This window comes from Pinus tabuliformis, chromosome Q (genome assembly GCF_031772625.1).
Source record: "Pinus tabuliformis cultivar Carrire ecotype Pingquan chromosome Q, CPIR1, whole genome shotgun sequence".
Lineage (NCBI taxonomy): Eukaryota > Viridiplantae > Streptophyta > Pinopsida > Pinales > Pinaceae > Pinus > Pinus tabuliformis.
The window spans coordinates 951524755-951547972 of NC_142296.1; positions in this window are offsets into that span (position 1 = coordinate 951524755).

Here is a 23218-nt window from a genome sequence, read left to right on the forward strand (position 1 = left end):
TATGTAAAAAAATAATACAAACTTACAACATGAAAGAAGCACAACACCATCAAGATATGAAACAGGAATCCCTGCAAATCACCTTCTGTCTTTCATTCACTGGCAAAAATATTCAGAAATACAATGCACACAAAGTCTCTTTCTCTCCAATCTGACAAACATAACTCTATTCTTAGCTTTATATATATATATATATATATATATATATATATATATATATATATTCCATTCATAGCTAGCGAGGTCAAATTTTTCAAAAGGAAACTAGTCAATCAGCTAGATACATCAAATTGTTCACCTACTTTGCATAAAAATAGGAACTAATTACCTAATGTAGTTTTATGCTTAATACATCATTAAAATTAGAAATACTCATAAAAAACCACTAACCATACCATCCTAAGGAGTAATTCCACCTAAAAACATGATTAAACAAACTTTGGAACCCAAAAAAATGAATTTACAAGGAAAAATCAAGATTGTGTTAAAACACAACATCTACTACAAAACTCCTAGTTTTGCAGAAACTTTCGAAGTGCCTTATATTTGTATATTTTTGGAATTCCTCTGAAAAAAAGGAGAAATTGGATAGTCTCAAAATATCCCCATTATGGTAATGAACTCCTAAAACATTCTTTGAAATGGTTGCAGACCTCCTGATCACCTGATCCCCTTGGCTAGCAATGTAGCAGACTTTTGCAGCAAACTATCAACTTTCACAACAACTTCAAAATTTTGAGAATATGATGGCTTCTTTTGATTTAAATTGCCAGATTTAATATATAATTATTATGACATCCTTATAACAATCCACAGGATAATCAAAACCTCAATATTGCATCATCTCATCAGCATAAAGGACTATATAAAATGTGTAGCATCTCCTCGCTTTGTTTTTGCAAACTCCGCCAAAATTGACCTATTTTCGACTTCTTAAGAGAAAGAAAAAATTTAAAACTTAGTGGCATCCACCTGGCGAAGATTTACCTTTGTTCTGGCTTCTGCTAGTATATCCAACTTTCCCCTCTTCCTCTTTCTTCTATATTTCTTAGCCTTAGTAAGTTGTTGTTTCATTAATTCGAGTCTCCTTTTCAAGGCCAAATTATGTGTATACAAATTTATCACTTTTCTATGCAGAGGTAAGGTCCACTTTAACTTATGTTTAGCCTGGTCAAAGACAAGTTCAAAAACTTGTAATTAATTAAATAAACTCATCTTATCCCTTTGATCTTTTTCTGCAAGCCAATCTACCTGTTGTTGAAATCCTTCACGTTTTTTGACAGTATTTCAAACTCTTTCTACTCATCAAAAGCCACCTTCTATTATGGCTAAATAGTCTCCTTCATTTGCATTTCCATCCTGGTAGCATACCTAGTTCTAGGTCTCCTTGACTTCTCAACTATCACCTGCACATCTTCAACATCTATGATATGTTTGCTTTTGTCTTTAACAACATGTGCCAATTCTCTCCTTGATGGTTCTCCTTCACTGGGGTGGGAAACTCCTTGTGATACTTTCTTCCTGAGTTCTCTATTTTCTTGTGGGAAATATGCTACCATTAGATGAGCCTTGTCCAACTAATTTTTCGGGCCCTTAATTTTTCTGATCCCTTTCATCAACTTCCACTTCTTCATGTGCACTTTCTGATATCTCAACAATTTAAACAAGTGTATAGTCTACAAGAAATATTTTGGCTAAAGCTCTTGTTCTTGATCCCCTAGCCACTTGTTCTACCTCAAGTGATAAGTGAAATTTCTTGGCACTTATTTTGTCAACTGATTTGTTCTTAATCAAAGGTTTTTTTACCAAGCCATCGGCTATAGATGAGGCCTCTTTGATTGCAACTGTCTGGCCAAGAGGTAACTCCTCAAATCAATTGTGCTTATTCATTAAGATTACTCATGGTTATATACACGAGGGAGTGACTCTTGGGTTTTGTTAACACCCAGGTTGTTCCCTTTGACTCCCAAGGGAATACGGCCGGGGTAACACTAACCAAGCTTTGGATTACAGATCCTAGCCAAACTGTAATCAGAGAGGGCTCTCTCTTTAAGATTTATCTCTGTCTTGTGAAGATTTTAGGCTAGTTATGAGTTTAGTTTTTTGTTCAAGGTTTTGGTTGTGAACTGTTGATTGAGAAGGGCATGAAATGTTTGAGGGATTTCTAGTCCATTGGGCTTATGGAGTCAGAGTTTGAGCAGGTCCTGATGTCTGTGATGGAGAAGGGTTTACTGTAGAGCTAGACAGTTATTCATGATACAAATTTTGGTTGATAAATGAAACAGAGTGAAATGGAAACTTATATATAGTGTGACTGTATGTCGAGGAAGGGCAGAATGTGTTCAGTAGCATCTAAGAATTACTGCACATATACTGTCAAAGATTTATAGTAATTTGGAGCATTTAAGAATTCCAATTTAACAGATAAACCTGAAGAAAACATTTATAACAATGAAAGATTGAATTCAGGGTGCCTCTATGGACAAATCCTGAGTTATTCTTCTACTTTCTTGTTAAGATTAGATCACATAAATGAGAGATGAAATACAAAAATAACACATAGACAGAGATAGATAAACTTATTGTATCAAGATATAGCACTAGAATTCTGCAGCATTCAATGGTTCCAACATAGTATACACCAGAAAAGACAATTTATGAAATTCCAAAAGCTCCTTTGTATTATCTCTCCAAGCTATAGCCGAGTTCTCTTTCTGAACAAGTAACAACAACCCCTGCAAGCTTATGCGAGGGGGAATATATACAATCGGTTCTACAAATATCTGAACCGCATGAGTCACTATGATAATTAAATACGCTCATCAACTTTACAAAACAGCAGATAAGGAAGTTATTGCTGCTATGAATACAAAATGAATGCTCTTTAATACTGTCAGAAGACTTTTTGACCTTTGGAGGCCACTGAGTCGGTTTAGCGTTCTGAATAAATGCTGAATGATGTGTCTTTATGCTCTGTCATCCTGTAGCTTTCTCGGCCCTGTCATTTGCAGCTGTCAGTATTGCTTTGGTGGCCGAATCTCTCTGCTGAGTTGGCTCAGTCCACTATTCTATAATCATACTGTGTGCATCACTTTTTCTGAAGGTGATGACTTATGTTTTTTGATGAAAAAACTTGATGAAAGGCTTATGATTACAATATCATCTGTATCATTTTGGTCCACCATTCCTGTGTGGGCAGTTGATGTCTCAAAATTGCATCCAGGGTCTCATCTGCCTCTGTATATTTGTAGAAGTTTGGAGGCACTTCAAACAAATGCTTGATCTCATTCATAATAAAAAATAAATTCTCTACTCTATCATAGAGATTTTGCCCAGATGCTGGCCCTGTTTCTTCTGAAGTACTTGGTGTTACAGTGATCTGATTTGAAGCAAATGTGTTGACCCTCTTTGCATAGTTCTCATGCGAAAGTAGCCTACCTGCGCTGTTCAGTAAGCCAGAAAGACCTCTGCCTTGTAGTACTGCAAATTTGTCCATGAACCTGTTCACTTCTGTCTGCATGTCCTAGCTTCTTCTTTCCAGTGTTTGTACCAGGCTTCTTAATGTAAGGACCCTCTTTATCAGCAAAATGGTTTCAGTTCTGTTGGGAATTCCCATTGCTGCCAGCTGAGGACCTGTACGGTTGTTGAGCACATTAATCATTCTATTGGCTACCTCAGGCATGTTGCCTAGAGATGCCCTTGATCTCTGGACTTCTCTGTGTGCTTTTCCTATGAGCTCTATTTGCTCATGAATAGTCTCAATATATTGCCACTGATCAGTGATTGATTGGCCAATGTTGGCCCATAAAACTATCTTAAGCTCAGCCACCACTTTGTCAAGGGTGAGCTCCTTCTCCAGCTCCTTTATCTTCTCCTTAAGGGCTTTTATTTCCCTTCCTTTTTCTGCTACATTCTGCTTGGATTTGTCATATCTTTCATTGAGCTTAGCTAGACTCTCCCTGGCCTCATTTAGTTCTGCCATTTGGGCTTCTAAGGCCTGAATTTCATTCTTGAGCTTCTGCATATCGAGGCTTGGAGCCTGCTCTGTTGTTGGTGCAGTTGCTGATGTAGATGGTGCTGTCTGTTCAGTAGGAGGAGAAGTAGTTTGAGGAGGTTCCTCAAGATTGATTATCTCTGGAGGGGGCTGAGAAGTTTGGCCTCCTTCCTTCTGTTGTAGTGCTGCCTGCAGTGCAGCCTCTGATTCTCCCAATTTTTCTTGTGTCTGGATTAGCTATTTATATAATGATACCATCATAGCTGCTGCATCTTGATCATGCCTCAACTGGGCAACTTCTTCAGTTTGTGGGTGAATGGTTGCCGGGATCTTAATCATTTTCTTCAATGCTGCCATATCTGCATCCCTCAATTTCAACAGTGCTTGTACGGACTTGATGTCCTTGGGATCATGCCCAAGTTCTATGATGATATCCTCCAATGCTTTGATTCGGTTGTCTTTTGCCTGGGAGGATGCTCTCTCCAACTCAAGTTGGGCAGTTGTGTTGTTTAAGCTATTTTCCAGCCTGTAGTTCACTAATGTTTTGTCTGCCAAGGAGGCATACACCATCTCACCCGTTTGCTTGTGCAATTCAATCTGATCCATCGGGTGGATGTCCTTGGCAAGGACCTCAAGATTGGTCCTTAAGTAGTCTGCAGGTGACTGTGGCTGCAACGCGGTTGGCATAAAGTGGCTCATGATCATTTTTCCCTCTTGGACATCATATGCAGACATTAATCTCTGCTGGTTAGTAGGAGCCATCTTTAACAAATGATTGTACAGCTGTATTCTTATTGGCTCATTCCTTTTCTTTATATCAATAAACTGTTGTTTGATGCCTAGTTCACCTCCCCTTTGCTGGCTTGAGGAGGTGACTTCTCCTCCCACTGTCCTTTCTTGTTCCTGCTGGAAGGAACTTGCCGAGGCTTCCATGCTTGGTGGGCCCATGCCCAAAGATTGCCCTATAGGCATTTCTTCTTCTGAGAGGGGATTTAACCTTTGTCTTTTCTCCCCTTGAGTTGTGGAGGTAGTGAGGGGAGTCTCCAGCTCTCTGTCCCTCTTTCTATTTATGTCTTCTTTTTGTGGGGTTTGGAGGACTGAGGCCTCCACTGTTGTCTCCTGCCTAGGAGGCAGAGTGTCCTGAGCCTGCTGCCCGGTGGACATTGGGGCCTCTGATGTATGCTCTTGTTGCACTGGCTGCTCTTTTCCTTGCTGCCCCCCTTGTTGCTGTTGTACCTGTTGTTATTGCTGCACTTCCTGCTGCTGTACCTCCTCATGAGGTGGCTGCTCTGGCTCCATATCTTTCTCTTTGCCTTTGCTGGAAGTTTGATCAGTAGCTTTGGCTGCTTGCTGATGTGCTGTAGAGGATGAGGCAGCTGCTCCCACTTGAGTGCCTGGAAGAGCAAATACCTATGAACAAAGCTCTAAGTCAGCCAACTTTTGGAGATCTTTTACTGCTCTTTGACTTAGTTCTTCTTGTGTGGCAGCCTCCTCTAAGGTGCCTTTCCTCCACTTTATTTGATTTGCATATTTTTCTATGTGAGGCAAACTTAAGTGGTCATAACTGGCCAGCCTATATCTGATCCTTCTTAAACTTATGAAATGATTGGGGTCGTATGGTTTCCAAAGGAAGTTGGTCTGTAAGCCAAGGGCTTCTAGCATGCTATCTGCCTCTTGCCAGCCTTCCTCCCTTTTATTGTAAATGAAGTGGCCTAATTGGTTTCTGACTTTGAGCTGTGCTTTCTTGCCTTTGCCTGAAAAATGGAGTACATCAGCATTCCCAAATTGCCTGAAGTATTCAAGGGCAAACAATCTCATAGGCACATATTTGGGTAATCTGTATGGGGCAACTCACACCCATATATTCTGATAACTGTGTGGTTTTGGTAATAGTACCAATCCCCAATGCTGTATACCTTAGACAACTGAAGAATCCTCTGCATCTCATCAATTAGTCTAGGAGGAGGTGAGCTCAGAAGCAGAGACATGGCTGGGTGGATGAAAAGGTCTATAAACTCACAATAAGTGTATGGAGAACAAGATCTGCAGTGGAAAACAGAGGACCAATAGACTACTGACCTTGGATTGCCTTGTGCATCCACTCTTTTCACAACAAAAGTAAATTTCTCATGTTGATAATATAAGATTAAGTGGTAGATATAGGAGGTGTATCTGAACACCCTTTCTCTTGACAAGTTTATCAATTGCTCATGTATTTTATCGGATATGTAAGTGGCATAGTCATAACAGATTGGGGACTTGCCAGGGGAAAACATGAGCATCATCACCAGCACAGTTTCATCAACAAACTCAATTGAATTATAGCCCAATATGGGACTAATCATGTCTACAAGGTCTCTGCCCAATTGGTTGAGGTATACATGAGAAATGGGAGGATACTTCACGGTGTCAGAGTCAATGTACAATTGATTCAACTTGGTGACCTGAGCATCTGTCAGTTTAGCTCCTTGCTTTATCAGATCTATCAATGATAAAGGAACTAATTTCTTATCAGTATTGAAGTGTAGCATCTCTCTGATGGCTTCAGGGGTGACATAAAAAACAACTGAGCCTGAAGGGTCAAGCACAGCCCTCTGAGTGGGGTCATAGCAGTCAGCACATCGGTGGATTAGGTCAGGAAACTGGTTGACCTGAGGGAGCTTGAAGATTGGGAGGAAAGAGTCCCAAATGCCCAATACATCCGTTCCACTCTCATGCTTAATCTTTAATTCATTTAGCAAGTGGATGTGGTACTTGTTATGCATTAGCATTTCCTATGATATTTGATAATCTAGGTCTGCTAATGGTTTCCACTCCAATTCTCTTTGAGGGGCATTTAATGGAGCAATATTCAAGGCCACAGGTGCTACCGGTGCATCCATGGTTACTTTAGGACTCTGTTTGTATGTGAACTGGTGTTACTGAACAGAGCGACACAGAGGAGTATTTTTTGGACCAGAGAAGTGACTTACTGAGGAACAGAGGGTAGAATGGCAGTGGCAGCAATTGAAACAGTGCACAAAGCACTGCTAGAGTAAATGCTTGGCCTTAAAAACTCTCTTCATGGTGAATTATAGCAGCTTGGGTTTTAAGTCCCCGAATGCGCGGACAGATTGCAGGTTTTTGGTGAAAACTTGGATAAACAAGGCTCTGCAGGTGAATTTTGATTCAACAGTTGAAAATGGAGGCTAAACACCGGGATTTGCTGGTAAATGCTGTGTTTTTTCACTCTTTTAAACTATCTTTGGAGATTTATGGACAAAACCAGGCGCAGGAGGAATAATTCGGATAAATACCTCGTGAATTTTCGGCAATGGTGACAAATGCAGGTGGATTTGGCGCGCCAACGGTCTTCAGGTCGATTCTTGCAGGTTGGCAACAGATTGGTCGTAAACTACATGCAGAGGTGAGCAACAGTCGTTTTTTGCAAAAGTGACAAAAACGACAATTTTAGGCAAAAATATGGACTTTTGGGTTATTTGGCGCTTTTTTTTTGGGTGACGTCAGCATGACGTCATCAGGTGGGGTCAAGGTTGGATGACGTCAGCATGACGTCATTGGCTGGTGTGGCGGCCTGTGAGTGGTCCACGGGGGTGGTGAGGTGGCGGGCAGGTTGGAGCAGTGGCGGACGGGGGCGCTGCCGCGGAGGTGATGTAGCAATGACGTGGGCCTGACGTGGTAGTGACGTTGGCATGGCGGGTTCACACAAAACCAGAAACGGTAAGCGGTATGATATCGCACCGCTCTTTATACGGAAGCGGGATTGTCAGAGGGCGGCCCGATACAATTTGGGGGTGACGCGTGGCAGAGGCCTGACGTCACCCTCTGACAAATTTCGGAAGCTAACTTACGGACGTCGGGCCCGACCTGATATGCATGTGGGCCGTTCGATGAAAAGAGCCAGATCTGACGGTCGACGGATCGCCAAGGTGCCAGGACAATACGGAAGGGGGCGGGGAATAAAATAATATTTTCTTTGGAATACGCGCCCGGTGGGGACCTTTGGAGTTTGGCGAATTTATATGGTTTCTCACTGTATTTTTATGAAAGTATGTATTGCGCCCATACTTTGGGTAAGACGGAAAAGTGGGTTTTTTATGTATTTTTGCAAATAAAGCGGGTTAGGGGTGAAAATGGGTTTTTTTACAAGGTTCTTTTGCAAATGAAAGGTTAAATGGTTTAAATGACTTCTGAAGGGGGAAGAGGGGTAGGGTTTGGGTTCTTAAACTGACCAGATGTCACTTTAATCCCTGACTGTGAACATATGGCTATAATGCCAAAGGGGAAGGGATATTTATAGAATGCTTGGGGTTTATACACCATAGTGTTTATAATAGTGAGGGAAAAGGGTAACATAGGGGATTTAGATAATAAGAAGTTAGGGGTTAATATGAATGGGAGAAGTGAATGAGAAGGGATAACACTGAGTTTTGTATGGAATTAACTTAGTTTAGGAAGTAGATCAAAATGAAAAGAATTTTAGACAAGAAATGTGGCTCTTAAAGAACCAAGAACCAACACAAGACCTTGACTTCTTTCATGAACACATCTGGTGTAGGGGTGTTAACAATGAATGTGGAGGGGGAAAATGGGAAGTTAGACATGCTCCATTGTGTTGCTGCAAAATGATAGAGAAGAGGAGCTTTTCTATCCATTGATGCTTCCTTTATGTTAGACCAGCAAGATTCAGTTGAAATGAATGACATTTCTACAACCCCATCTACCTACCCATCTACTTGTCTAGCATTTTTTTGTTTCTTCATGGAGGGTGCACTTAGACTTGCAGACCCTTATGTGCCTTTTCTTTTCTTTTGGCTTTTTCTTTTGATTTTCTATCTAAGGCTACCCTTATTGCTTCCAAGGTCCCAGATTAAGCAGTTGGGAACCTTAATTCTCTACCTAACTACTGGTCTGCCAAGATTAAACAGTTTGGACAAACTTCTTTCTCTATTCTACAACAGAAAATTGAAACATGGCATGATCCAGATTAGGTTGTTGGACCATCCATCCAAAATTGAGTCAACATCAAGCTTATGTACACACCTTGTCTTCTCATGGAAATATGGGATCTTTGAATCGCCAAAGCAGAGCATATTTGGAACTTTTATTTGCCAATCATGAAATATGAAACCTATTGGTATAGGTAGCTAACAGTGGCTCCACATGGGGATGGTTTTTCCATTTGAAAGACCAAGAACAGCAGGTCAGAATGCCTTGGTCCGTGAGTTCTCTTACCAAACTTGGAGTACTTCTCTTCGAAATCTCAAAATTGTGCTCTTCCCCTCTTGGTGCATCTTTGAACTTATTTGCCTTTTGTTGATAATTCAAAAAACTCGAAAAACTGCATTCTTTTACATGTTAACAGAAAGTAATATATACACCTGAAAGAAAGTAATATATACACCTGAGTATGTACAAGGGAGAAATAGGCTACACTCATGGATAGTAGTCAAAATAGTGCTTCAACATCCTGCCATTCACAGGACCTTCATCCAAATCAGTTTCATCAAGATTCCTAAGGAAGTAAGTATTATTTCCTTGCACTGCTTGAACAGCAAATGGTCCTCTCCAAAGGGAATCAAATTTTCCATGTTTTCCTTTATCTTCCCTTCTTGAATCCCACTTGAGGACTTTATCACCAATGTTGAAATCTTCAGCCTTAGTCCTTCTATCAAAAGCTTTCTTTAACCTTTCTTGTAAAACTTGCACTCTGTGATAAACTTGATCTCTAGTTTGCTGCAAACATATAATTTGATTTACCCTTCTTTGCACATCATTTGGTTCAGCCTGGCTTTCTTGAAGAAGTTTCATGACAGGGATCCCTAGTGATGAAGGAAATTTGGCTTCTAATCCATAAACTAACTCATATGGGCTAACCCCAATTGATCTCTTGGTTGTTAGTCTATCTGCCCATAGGGCATTGACAAGCTTCTTATGCCAATTCTTCTTATTTTCTTCCAACACCTTCTTTATGATGTTCACAAGGCTTTTATTTGATGATTCAGCTAGGCCATTTCCTTGGGGATAGTATGCAGTAGAATGGACCAAGGTAATGTGAAATTTGTGGCAGAAATTCACCATCTTCTTAGATCTGAAAGCAGCAGCATTGTCTGTTATTATCTTATCAGGACAACCAAATCTAGAAAGGATATTGGTCTCAAGGAACTGAATGATAGTGGAATCATTTGCTTGTCTACATGGGATGGCCTCAATCCATTTGGTGAAGTAGTCTGTGGCTGTGAGGATCCATCTATGTTGGCCTGAAGATGAGGGATGAATTTCCCCAATGAAATCCAAGCCCCATTGTTGAAAAGGTCTCTCTGTAGCAATAGGCCTCAGAGGAAGTGGCAGTAACTTTCTCTTTCCCTCAAACACTTGGCATTTATGACATGAGGTAGTAAATTTCTTGACATCAGAGAAAACAGTGGGCCAATAGTAACCAGCCCTCAGTATCTTATCCACAGTGGACTTCCAATACAAGTGTCCACCACAGTCACCTGCATGAAATTCCTTCATAACATTGTTAGTCTCATTCTCAATCAAGCAGTTTAACAATATACCCTCATGGTTTTTCCAAAGTAAATTGCCATCCATGACACAAAATCTTGAAGCTTTCATTTTTAAGAACCTACATTTAGTTCTGGACAATCCTGGGGGAGCACACAGGTTTTGCAATATATAACAGATGTCGGAATACCAGGGAGATTGTTCAAAGGCTACATTGATCTTTGGAGTCGCCAGCTCCGGTTCACTGTCCAGTTGGTTGATGTCTAAAGCTTGAAAGTTTGCCTCTGTCATTAATTTGGCCAAACCTTGCCCTTTTATCAGTTTTGTAGGTTTTATTTCAATATCAAATTCCAAGATGTTGGCAATCCATTTGCCTCTTCTTCCCTCTAGGTTTTCTTGGGTGAGTATGTCTTTCACAATGGGACTTGGCACATATGCTATAACATGGGAGTACAGGATGTAAATCCTAAAGTCTTTAATGGCCTTGACCAAAGCATAAGCTTTGTTTCTCCATGATTTGATATTTCAGAGGTGCATCTCTCAGAGCTCTACTAAAGAAAGCAATGGGTTTTTCATTTCCTTGGTCATCTTTCTGTAATAAGGCAGCAGCAATGGTATGCTGGGAGGCAAAGGAGAAAATGATAAATTCTTTGTCAAATTGAGGATTTGTTAAGACTGGTGTTTGGGTAAGGGCCAACTTTATGCCTTCAAAAGCTTGATTTGCTTCTACTGTCCATTTCACTTTTGAATCCTTCTTTAGCATGTTATTTAGTAATCTGATCAATTCTGCTAAGTTTGGGATAAACCTCCTTAAAAAGTTAATCTTACCTAAGAAGGCCTGCAATTCTTTGATGTTTCTAGGGTGGGGCATTTGTAAGATAGCCTGTATCCTGTCTGGGTCAATTCTAATGCCATCCTTTGAAATGATGTGACCTAACAGCTTACCTTCTTCCAAACCAAACAGGGATTTCTTGGGATTTAAGGAAATACCATATTTCCTACAGGTTATGAATATTTGTCTCAAATGCTTCAAGTGTTCTTGGTCAGATTTTGAGAAAGGTGTGAGATCATCTAAATAAATGACAAGGAAGTCATGAATCTCTTTAGCAAAAGCAATATCCATTGCTCTTTGAAATGTAGCCCCTGCATTTTTTAACCAAAAAGGCATTTTGACATATTTGAAGGTTCCCCATGGGGTTGTAAATGTTGTTTTGTCCTGATCATCAGGGTGAACTAGGATCTGGTTGAAACCTGAGAATCCATCAAGTAAAGAAATTCTTGAGGCCCCCACTACTCTTTGCAAGATGTGATCCATCTTGGGTAAGGGGTAATTATCTTTCAAGGACACTTGATTCAAGTTCCTTAGATCAACACAAAGTCTTATCTCACCGGTTTTCTTTCTTGTGGGCACCAAATTTGAAATCCAGTCTGAAAACCTGATAGGTGCTATGATACCTGCTTTAAACATTTTTTGCAGCTCTTTTTCAATTGAAGGGAGAAGCATGGGATTGATCCTTCTCAATTTCTTCTTAAATGACTTTTGATTAGGCTTGAGAGGGATAGTATGTTGGATAACAGAGGTGTCATAGGATTTTAGATCCTCATAACCCCATGCAAAGACATCTTGAAACTCTTTGAAGAGGTCAATGTATTTAGGTTTTTGATCAGGAGGTAAAGATGCAGACAATTTTATTATCTTGGGTTTGTCAATGGTTCCAATGTTGCATTCCTCAATGGCAACATTAAGGGGCTGCATCTTTGGTTTTCTAGGGATGTCATTTGAATCAAAAATGTCCTCCAACAGAGTTAGGCCTGTTGGAAGAAAATTGTCTTTCAGCTCTGTGATTTCAGCCTCTGCACCAGCTATTTCTTCACAACTGATTTGTTGAATTTCTTGTATATTGTCTTTGTTAAAAATTGTTGGATATAGCATTTGGTTAGCTGTTTTGGGTGATATTGCCCTGTGGTTTTGTTCACTAAGTATTTTTGATTGACTTGCTCCCTCAGTGTCAATGTTTAGTCCTGCAAATTCTTGTTGCAAGGTCAAGAAATTATTTATTTGTGTATCATCTTCAAACACTTGCCAGTCTTTAACACTGTTTGGGACAGAGGGTCTGTATTTTATCTCAGCTGTGAAGCAATGGCTAGATTCAAAGGGTAGTTTACAGGTGCTTGCAAATGTGGCCAAACTATGAGCATGCAGGTTATGGGTTCTAGGAATTTTGGTAATTTGAAATTCAGTGAAGGACTTTAGCAGTTCAGCAGCAGCAGATCTATAAGATCTCAGTCTTTGTCATTGGTGACAAAATTACCCTTTACTTGTTGGACAACTAGGTCTGAGTCTCCTAGTATTGAAACTTTTATGGCTTGTAAGGACTTTACTAGTTTGAGGCCTAGTAAGAGAGCTTCGTATTCTACCATATTTTTGGTGCACCTGAAGTTTAACCTATAGGCTCGGCCTTCTGCATGACTGTTTTGTTTATTATGTATCCAAACCCCTGCTCCTGCCCCTAATTTGTTGACTGACCCATCGAATTCAAGAAACCAGAGGACTTCTTGGTTAAGGGAAGAATTGTCAACTGTTGTGGGAGTTAGCATCAACGACTTGGGATCTTGGGTTACATTTGGTTTTCCTTCTTGTACAGTTTTGTTTATTGATTTCTCAATCATTATTTCTTGAACAGCAGCTTCTTCATTCATATGCTGATCTCGTTTGAGTGTCTGGTTTTCTTCATCATTTGTGGGACCTGCATTATCATTGAGGAGAATATAGGAGTCTATGTCAGAATGGACAGCATATATGGGAAAGTTTTGAGGTTTTTCTTCACTGCTGACCATGTATTTCATAAGTGACTCTCTATATAACCTCTTGGGTTGACCAAAGACTGAGATGGTGGCATATGACATGTCTAATTGTAGGGAACCTTGGAGTTTAGCCCCCCATGATCTTGATAACAACATCCCATATTTGTGTGGGATATCAGCAACTACAACGTCCATTAGAATTGTTTTGTTTGGGTACTGAAAAAGGGACACACATAAGTCTTTTATTAAGCCTAAACACTTAACTTGGCTGGAGTCAAATGAGAATAGGTCCTTATATGGTCTTGTAATATCTAGATTCAATCTTTCCATGACTGATTTAGGCATCAAGTTGTGAGAGGCACCTGAGTCAAACATTGCATTGTGTAGTATCTTATCATGAACATGTAGGCTGACATAGAAAGGCAAGATCCCTGTAACTGTTGTCTTTCCATCAACCTCTGGACCGAAAAGGAATTCTGGGGTGTCATCCAATACATTGACATTATCTTTATTACGAGTAAGTTGAAGGGCCTTCTTGATTTGTTGTCTATAAATGTCATGCTTGGCTAGTTCTGAAAGAGGAATAGCTACCTTCAATTTGCCCATTTCAGCTTCTAAGTCAAAGGGTCTTTCAGATTGGGTCTTGGTGTTGTGGGTGACAGCCTTTTCCTTGTTCACTAGGTTTTCTTCTTGATTCTTATCTTGATCTTGAGGCTTGTCCTTCTTACTCATCTCTTGAGGAGTGTTACTTGGATTAGGGTGCAAGGGTGATGTAGCCATAGGCTGTTGTTTTGAGGGTAATGGTTCAGTGATTTCTTGAACTTTTAATTCATTTGTAACTGAATCAGTTGTGTCATTTGGCTCTGTGACTATGGCTCTTTTGGGCTGCTGGCTATCCTTTGTTTTTTCAGGCTGTGTTACATTTATAGTTTTGCTTCTTAGCTTGTATTGCTTATGAACTTCATAAACAGCTGTGTCATATCCTTGTTTAAAGTCAAATGACTCACCTGACCTGGTTTGGAATTGCTGAATGTCATCATCCTTATGATCTTCTTGACTCAGAAAAACTTGCTACTCATCATTCAGGCCCATCAGGTTAATGTGGGTGTCATCTATTTGCTCATTCGAAGTGGATGCCTCAGTATAGTTTTCCTGGAAAGGAGGTCTTACGTCTGGATCAGAACCGGCCTTGCCAATGTTTGGGTTTTGATTTCTCCTAAAATTGGGATTCCTGATAGGGTTATTTTGTGGTGCTTCCCATGATGACTTTCTCTCAACTGATTCTACTCTATCACCCAATCTCTTCATACCAGTGAGTATTGCATCCAATTTTTGATCAAAGGTTGAGGGTTCTTCTTTGAAGGTGGTTCTCTTTTCCAATCTTGCCCTGTTTCTTTTGGCAATCAGGTTAGCCTCTACTGTGACAGCAACCTTTTGGGCATCTTCAAGGGTTTCAGGGGCTCTTTCCTTCATCTTATATGCCATATCAGGGTCAAAACCATCAGGAAATTTGTACAAGGCTAAATCAGGAGGAGGTCTTAAATTCTGTGGTATTGCGTTATATACATTGTTGAATCTTGCACAATACTCCAAAACGGTCTCTTGAGGACCTCGTTTGATTGTATCATATTCACCAAGTATGTGCAGGGGATCTTTCTTTTTCTCCCATCTGTTAGTAAAGGCTTGATAAAGCTCATCAGGAGTTGTGATGGTATTTACAGCCAGCGATCTAAACCAAGTTCTTACATCCCCTGTCAGGCTCTGAACAAAGATTCTCATTCTCACACTGTCATCATCTATTTCATAATTCTCAAAATGGTCTTGCATCCTTCTGGCATGTTGAATTGCTGTGAAAGGGCCAGTGGAGTCAAAATATGAGATCTTGGATTGGTAGTCCTGAGGTAGAGCTGCAGCATTAGCAGGCAACTGCAGGGGTGCATATCTATTAGCCATATTTGCAGGATTTATAGGATTGACGGGGACAACTGGGATAACATGAACGACTGGTACAACCGGGGTAATGGGAACAGTAGAAACTAGAGTGTTGGTCAAGGGAATATGTGTAGTGGATGGAGGTGTGAAAGGAGGGCTTTGAGATGTGGATGGTGAACTGGGGGAATCAAGGGTAGACCGAAATAGAACCTTGATTGGAGTTGGAACAGGGTTTGGATAAGCTGTCTCAAGACTTAAATCAGCAAGAGTTACCTGTCCTTGCTGCTTCCTAATGATTTTAGGGATTGTATTAGGATTTTCAAAAACAGTTGGTGGATTGGGGTCGGGATTTGACCTTGTATATAGCGGATTCTTCTTGGGAGCCAGCTTCTGAACTTGTTTTTGAGTATGTTTTTGGAATATTTTTGTGTCTACAAGGGCCAGACAAGATTTTGGAATGACTGTGTATATCTTAAAGCTAGCATGAAAATTGACTGAAGCAGCTTTAAGAAATATACAGAAATTAGAATATCCTGAGGAACCTCCCCAGTGGAGTCGCCAATTATGTTAACACCCAGGTTGTTCCCTTTGACTCCCAAGGGAATACGGCCGGGGTAACCACTAACCAAGCTTTGGATTACAGATCCTAGCCAAACTGTAATCAGAGAGGGCTCTCTCTTTAAGATTTATCTCTGTTTTGTGAAGATTTTAGGCTAGTTATGAGTTCAGTTTTTTGTTCAAGATTTTGGTTGTGAACTGTTGATTGAGAAGGGCATGAAATGTTTGAGGGATTTCTAGTCCATTGGGCTTATGGAGTCAGAGTTTGAGTAGGTCCTGATGTCTGTGATGGAGAAGGGTTTACTGTAGAGCTAGACAGTTATTCATGATACAAATTTTGGTTGATAAATGAAACAGAGTGAAATGGAAACTTATATATAGTGTGACTGTATGTCGAGGAAGGGCAGAATGTGTTCAGTAGCATCTAAGAATTACTGCACATATACTGTCAAAGATTTATAGTAATTTGGAGCATTTAAGAATTCCAATTTAACAGATAAACCTGAAGAAAACATTTATAACAATGAAAGATTGAATTCAGGGTGCCTCTATGGACAAATCCTGAGTTATTCTTCTACTTTCTTGTTAAGATTAGATCACATAAATGAGAGATGAAATACAAAATAACACATAGACAGAGATGGATAAACTTATTGTATCAAGATATAGCACTAGAATTCTGCAGCATTCAATGGTTCCAACACAGTATACACCAGAAAAGACAATCTCTGAAATTCCAAAAGCTCCTTTGTATTATCTCTCCAAGCTACAGCTGAGTTCTCTTTCTGAACAAGTAACAACAACCCCTGCAAGCTTATGCGAGGGGGAATATATACAATCGGTTCTACAAATATCTGAACCGCATGAGTCACTATGATAATTAAATACGCTCATTAACTTTACAAAACAGCAGATAAGGAAGTTATTGCTGCTATGAACACAAAATGAATGCTCTTTAATACTGTCAGAAGACTTTTTGACCTTTGGAGGCCACTGAGTCGGTTTAGCGTTCTAAATAAATGCTGAATGATGTGTCTTTATGCTCTGTCATCCTGTAGCTTTCTCGGCCCTGTCATTTGCAGCTGTCAGTATTGCTTTGGTGGCCGAATCTCTCTACTGAGTTGGCTCAGTCCACTATTCTATAATCATACTGTGTGCATCACTTTTTCTGAAGGTGATGACTTATGTTTTTTGATGAAAAAACTTGATGAAAGGCTTATGATTACAATATCATCTGTATCATTTTGGTCCACCATTCCTGTGTGGGCAGTTGATGTCTCAAAATTGCATCCAGGGTCTCATCTGCCTCTGTATATTTGTAGAAGTTTGGAGGCACTTCAAACAAATTCTTGATCTCATTCATAATAAAAAATAAATTCTCTACTCTATCATAGAGATTTTGCCCAGATGCTGGCCCTGTTTCTTCTGAAGTACTTGGTGTTACAATGATCTGATTTGAAGCAAATGTGTTGACCCTCTTTGCATAGTTCTCATGCGAAAGTAGCCTACCTGCGCTGTTCAGTAAGCCAGGAAGACCTCTGCCTTGTAGTACTGCAAATTTGTCCATGAACCTGTTCACTTCTGTCTGCATGTCCTGGCTTCTTCTTTCCAGTGTTTGTACCAGGCTTCTTAATGTAAGGACCCTCTTTATCAGCAAAATGGTTTCAGTTCTGTTGGGAATTCCCACTGCTGCCAGCTGAGGACCTGTACGGTTGTTGAGCACATTAATCATTCTATTGGCTACCTCAGGCATGTTGCCTAGAGATGCCCTTGATCTCTGGACTTCTCTGTGTGCTTTTCCTATGAGATCTATTTGCTCATAAATAGTCTCAATATATTGCCATTGATCAGTGATTGATTGGCCAATGTTGGCCCATAAAACTGTCTTAAGCTCAGCCACCACTTTGTCAAGGGTGAGCTCCTTCTCCAGCTCCTTTATCTTCTCCTTAAGGGCTTTTATTTCCCTTCCTTTTTCTGCTACATTCTGCTTGGATTTGTCATATCTTTCATTGAGCTTAGCTAGACTCTCCCTGGCCTCATTTAGTTCTGCCATTTGGGCTTCTAAGGCCTGAATTTCATTCTTGAGCTTCTGCATATCCAAGCTTGGAGCCTGCTCTGTTGTTGGTGCAGTTGCTGATGTAGATGGTGCTGTCTGTTCAGTAGGAGGAGTAGTAGTTTGAGGAGGTTCCTCAAGATTGATTATCTCTGGAGGGGGCTGAGAAGTTTGGCCTCCTTCCTTCTGTTGTAGTGCTGCCTACAGTGCAGCCTCTGATTCTCCCAATTTTTCTTGTGTCTGGATCAGCTGTTTATATAATGATACCAGCATAGCTGATGCATCTTGATCATGCCTCAGCTGGGCAACTTCTTCAGTTTGTGGGTGAATGGTTGCCAGGATCTTAATCATTTTCTTCAATGCTGCCATATCTGCATCCCTCAATTTCAACGGTGCTTGTACGGCCTTGATGTCCTTGGGATCATGCCCAAGTTCTATGATGATATCCTCCAATGCTTTGATTCGGTTGTCTTTTGCCTAGGAGGATGCTCTCTCCAACTCAAGTTGGGCAGTTGTGTTGTTTAAGTTATTTTCCAGCCTGTAGTTCACTAATGTTTTGTCTGCCAAGGAGGCATACACCATCTCACCCGTTTGCTTGTGCAATTCAATCTGATCCATCGGGTGGATGTCCTTGGCAAGGACCTCAAGATTGGTCCTTAAGTAGTCTGCAGGTGACTGTGGCTGCAACGCGGTTGGCATAAAGTGGCTCATGATCATTTTGCCCTCCTCGACATCATATGCAGACATTAATCTCTGCTGGTTAGTAGGAGCCATCTTTAACAAATGATTGTACAGTTGTATTCTTATTGGCTCATTCCTCTTCTTTATATCAATAAACTGTTGTTTGATGCCTAGTTCACCTCCCCTTTGCTGGCTTGAGGAGGTGACTTCTCCTCCCACTGTCCTTTCTTGTTCCTGCTGGAAGGAAATTGCCGAGGCTTCCATGCTTGGTGGGCCCATGCCCAAAGATTGCCCTATAGGCATTTCTTCTTCTGAGAGGGGATTTAACCTTTGTCTTTTCTCCCGTTGAGTTGTGGAGGTAGTGAGGGGAGTCTCCAGCACTCTGTCCCTCTTTCTATTTATGTCTTCTTTTTGTGGGGTTTGGAGGACTGAGGCCTCCACTGTTGTCTCCTGCCTAGGAGGCAGAGTGTCCTGAGCCTGCTGCTCGGTGGACATTGGGGCCTCTGATGTATGCTCTTGTTGCACTGGTTGCTCTTTTCCTTGCTGCCCCCCTTGTTGTTGTTGTACCTGTTGCTATTGCTGCACTTCCTGCTGTTGTACCTCCTCATGAGGTAGCTGCTCTGGCTCCATCTCTTTCTCTTTTCCTTTGCTGGAAGTTTGATCAGTAGCTTTGGCTGCTTGCTGATGTGCTGTAGAGGATGAGGCAGCTGCTCCCACTTGAGTGCCTGGAAGAGCAAATACCTGTGAACAAAGCTCTAAGTCAGCCAACTTTTGGAGATTTTTTACTGCTCTTTGACTTAGTTCTTCTTATGTGGCAGCCTCCTCTAAGGTGCCTTTCCTCCACTTTATTTGATTTGCATATGTTTCTATGTGAGGCAAAATTAAGTGGTCATAACTGGCCAGCCTATATTTGATCCTTCTTAAACTTATGAAATGATTGGGGACGTATGGTTTCCAAAGGAAGTTGGTCTGTAAGCCAAGGGCTTCTAGCATGCTATCTGCCTCTTGCCAGCCTTCCTCCCTTTTATTGTAAATGAAGTGGCCTAATTGGTTTCTGACTTTGAGCTGTGCTTTCTTGCCTTTGCCTGAAAAATGGAGTACATCAGCATTCCCAAATTGCCTGAAGTATTCAAGGGCAAACAGTCTCATAGGCACATATTTGGGTAATCTGTATGGGGGCAACTCACACCCATATATTCTGATAACTGTGTGGTTTTGGTAATAGTACCAATCCCCAATGTTGTATACCTTAGACAACTGAAGAATCCTCTGCATCTCATCAGTTAGTCTAGGAGGAGGTGAGCTCAGAAGCAGAGACATGGCTGGGTGGATGAAAAGGTCTATAAACTCACAATAAGTGTATGGAGAACAAGATCTGCAGTGGAAAACAGAGGACCAATAGACTACTGACCTTGGATTGCCTTGTGCATCCACTCTTTTCACAACAAAAGGAAATTTCTCATGTTGATAATATAAGATTAAGTGGTAGATATAGGAGGTGTATCTGAACACCCTTTCTCTTGACAAGTTCATCAATTGCTCATGTATTTTATCGGATATGTAAGTGGCATAGTCATAACAGATTGGGGACTTGCCAGGGGAAAACATGAGCATCATCACCAGCACAGTTTCATCAACAAACTCAATTGAATTATAGCCCAATATGGGACTAATCATGTCTACAAGGTCTCTGCCCAATTGGTTGAGGTATACATGAGAAATGGGAGGATACTTCACGGTGTCAGAGTCAATGTACAATTGATTCAACTTGGTGACCTGAGCATCTGTCAGTTTAGCTCCTTGCTTTATCAGATCTATCAATGATAAAGGAACTAATTTCTTATCAGTATTGAAGTGTAGCATCTCTCTGATGGCTTCAGGGGTGACATAAAAGACAACTGAGCCTGAAGGGTCAAGCACAGCCCTCTGAGTGGGGTCATAGCAGTCAGCACATCGGTGGATTAGGTCAGGAAACTGGTTGACCTGAGGGAGCTTGAAGATTGGGAGGAAAGAGTCCCAAATGCCCAATACATCCGTTCCACTCTCATGCTTAATCTTTAATTCATTTAGCAAGTGGATGTGGTACTTGCTATGCATTAGCATTTCCTCTGATATTTGATAATCTAGGTCTGCTAATGGTTTCCACTCCAATTCTCTTTGAGGGGCATTTAATGGAGCAATATTCAAGGCCACAGGTGCTACCGGTGCATCCATGGTTACTTTAGGACTCGGTTTGTATGTGAACTGGTGTTACTGAACAGAGCAACACAGAGGAGTATTTTTTGGACCAGAGAAGTGACTTACTGAGGAACAGAGGGTAGAATGGCAGTGGCAGCAATTGAAACAGTGCACAAAGCACTGCTAGAGTAAATTCTTGGCCTTAAAAACTCTCTTCACGGTGAATTATAGCAGCTTGGGTTTTAAGTCCCCGAATGCGCGGACAGATTGCAAGTTTTTGGTGAAAACTTGGATAAACAAGGCTCAGCAGGTGAATTTCGATTCAACAGTTGAAAATTGAGGCTAAACACCGGGATTTGCTGGTAAATGCTGTGTTTTTTCACTCTTTTAAACTATCTTTGGAGATTTATGGACAAAACCAGGCGCAGGAGGAATAATTCGGATAAATACCTCGTGAATTGCCGGCAATGGTGACAAATGCAGGTGGATTTGGCGCGCCAACGGTCTTCAGGTCGATTCTTGCAGGTTGGCAATAGATTGGTCGTAAACTACATGCAGAGGTGAGCAACAGTTGTTTTTTGCAAAAGTGACAAAAACGACAATTTTAGGCAAAAATATGGACTTTTGGGTTATTTGGCGCTTTTTTGAGCAAGATTCAGTTGAAATGAATGACATTTCTGCAACCCCATCTACCTACCCATCTACTTGTCTAGCATTTTTTTGTTTCTTCATGGAGGGTGCACTTAGACTTGCAGACCCTTATGTGCCTTTTCTTTTCTTTTGGCTTTTTCTTTTGATTTTCTATCTAAGGCTACCCTTATTGCTTCCAAGGTCCCAGATTAAGCAGTTGGGAACCTTAATTCTCTACCTAACTACTGGTCTGCCAAGATTAAACAGTTTGGACAGACTTCTTTCTCTATTCTACAACAGAAAATCGAAACATGGCATGATCCAGATTAGGCTGTTGGACCATCCATCCAAAATTGAGTCAACATCAAGCTTATGTACACACCTTTTCTTCTCATGGAAATATGGGATCTTTGAATCGCCAAAGCAGAGCATATTTGGAACTTTTATTTTCCAATCATGAAATATGAAACCTATTGGTATAGGTAGCTAACAGGTTTCACCTCCTGATGACTCTTCATTTTCCATTATTTACTATTTACATTATTTACAAGTGTTCACCCAATCCCCATGATTAGGTTTTAACATCCCCCCTAATCTGAAGGGATGTTGGTGAGCCGACGCATTGTTTTGAATCTTTCAAGCTTTTCTCTTCTAAGTGCTTTGGTGAAAATTTCTATGATTTTCTCATTAGTGGAACAACGGCGTAGATGGATTGTCTTGGCCTCAACATGATGTTGAATCAGATGGTATTTTGTATTGATGTGTTTCGTTTGATCATGGAACTTTGGGTTCTTGGCCAAATTTATTGCAGAGGTGTTGTCAATCATGAGTGGAGTTGAATGTAATTATTTTACCTGTAAATATTCTAGAATTTTCCTCAACCACACAATTTCTTTTGTTGCCTCAGCGGCTGCCACATATTCTGCCTCTATTGTAGAATCTATTGGAACTAGTTGTTTGCGTGATCTCCAGGAGACAGCTCCTGATCCAAGACTCATAGCATAACTAGAAGTATATACCCCTGTTTCTTTTTATCCATCGAATTTCAAATCAGAGTATCCAATCAAGCTGAAGTCGCCCACCTGTGTATACTTGAGTTCAAAGTCTTGAGTTCCCTTAAAGCACTTTAGAACTCTTTTTGCAACATACCAATGTCCCTCAAAGGCTTTTGCATAAACTTGGAGAGGATTCCAATAGCAAATGAAATTTTTGTTCTGGTAGTAGTTAGGTAGTTGAGACTTCCTACAAGTTGTCTATACTTTGTTGCATCCTCAAATTATTTTCCTTCAATGGATGTGAGCTTTAAGTTTTGTTGCATTGGAGTAGTTAGATGGTTGCACTTAGCCATGGAAAATTTGTTCAACATATCTCCAATGTACTTCTTTTGAGAAAGGAATATAGACTTCGGATTTTGAGTTACTTCAATACCAAGATAGTAGTGAACATAGCCCAAGTCAATCATTTCAAAACCTTTCCTCAATTCCTTCTTTATGGATGCAATGTAGATCTCATTGTTCCCTATCATCAAAATATCATCTACATATACCACAAGATATACAACTGTTTTTCCAACTTTCTTGACAAAAAAAGTTGCATCATCAACATCATAATGTTTGAAGTTGAGTTTCAGAATATGCTCAGTTAATTTTTCATACCAGGCTCGTGGTGCTTACTTGAGGCCATACAAGGATTTCACAAGTTTGTATACTTTATGTTAATTTCACTTAATATAAAAGCCTTCAGGCTAGGACATAAAAACATTCTCTTTCAGATCTCCATTCAAGAAATCACATTTTACATCCATTTGATAGACTTTCCAATCGTTCTGAACTTCTAGGGAAAAGAGTGTCTGGATGGTAGCCCATTTTGTTGTGGGGGAA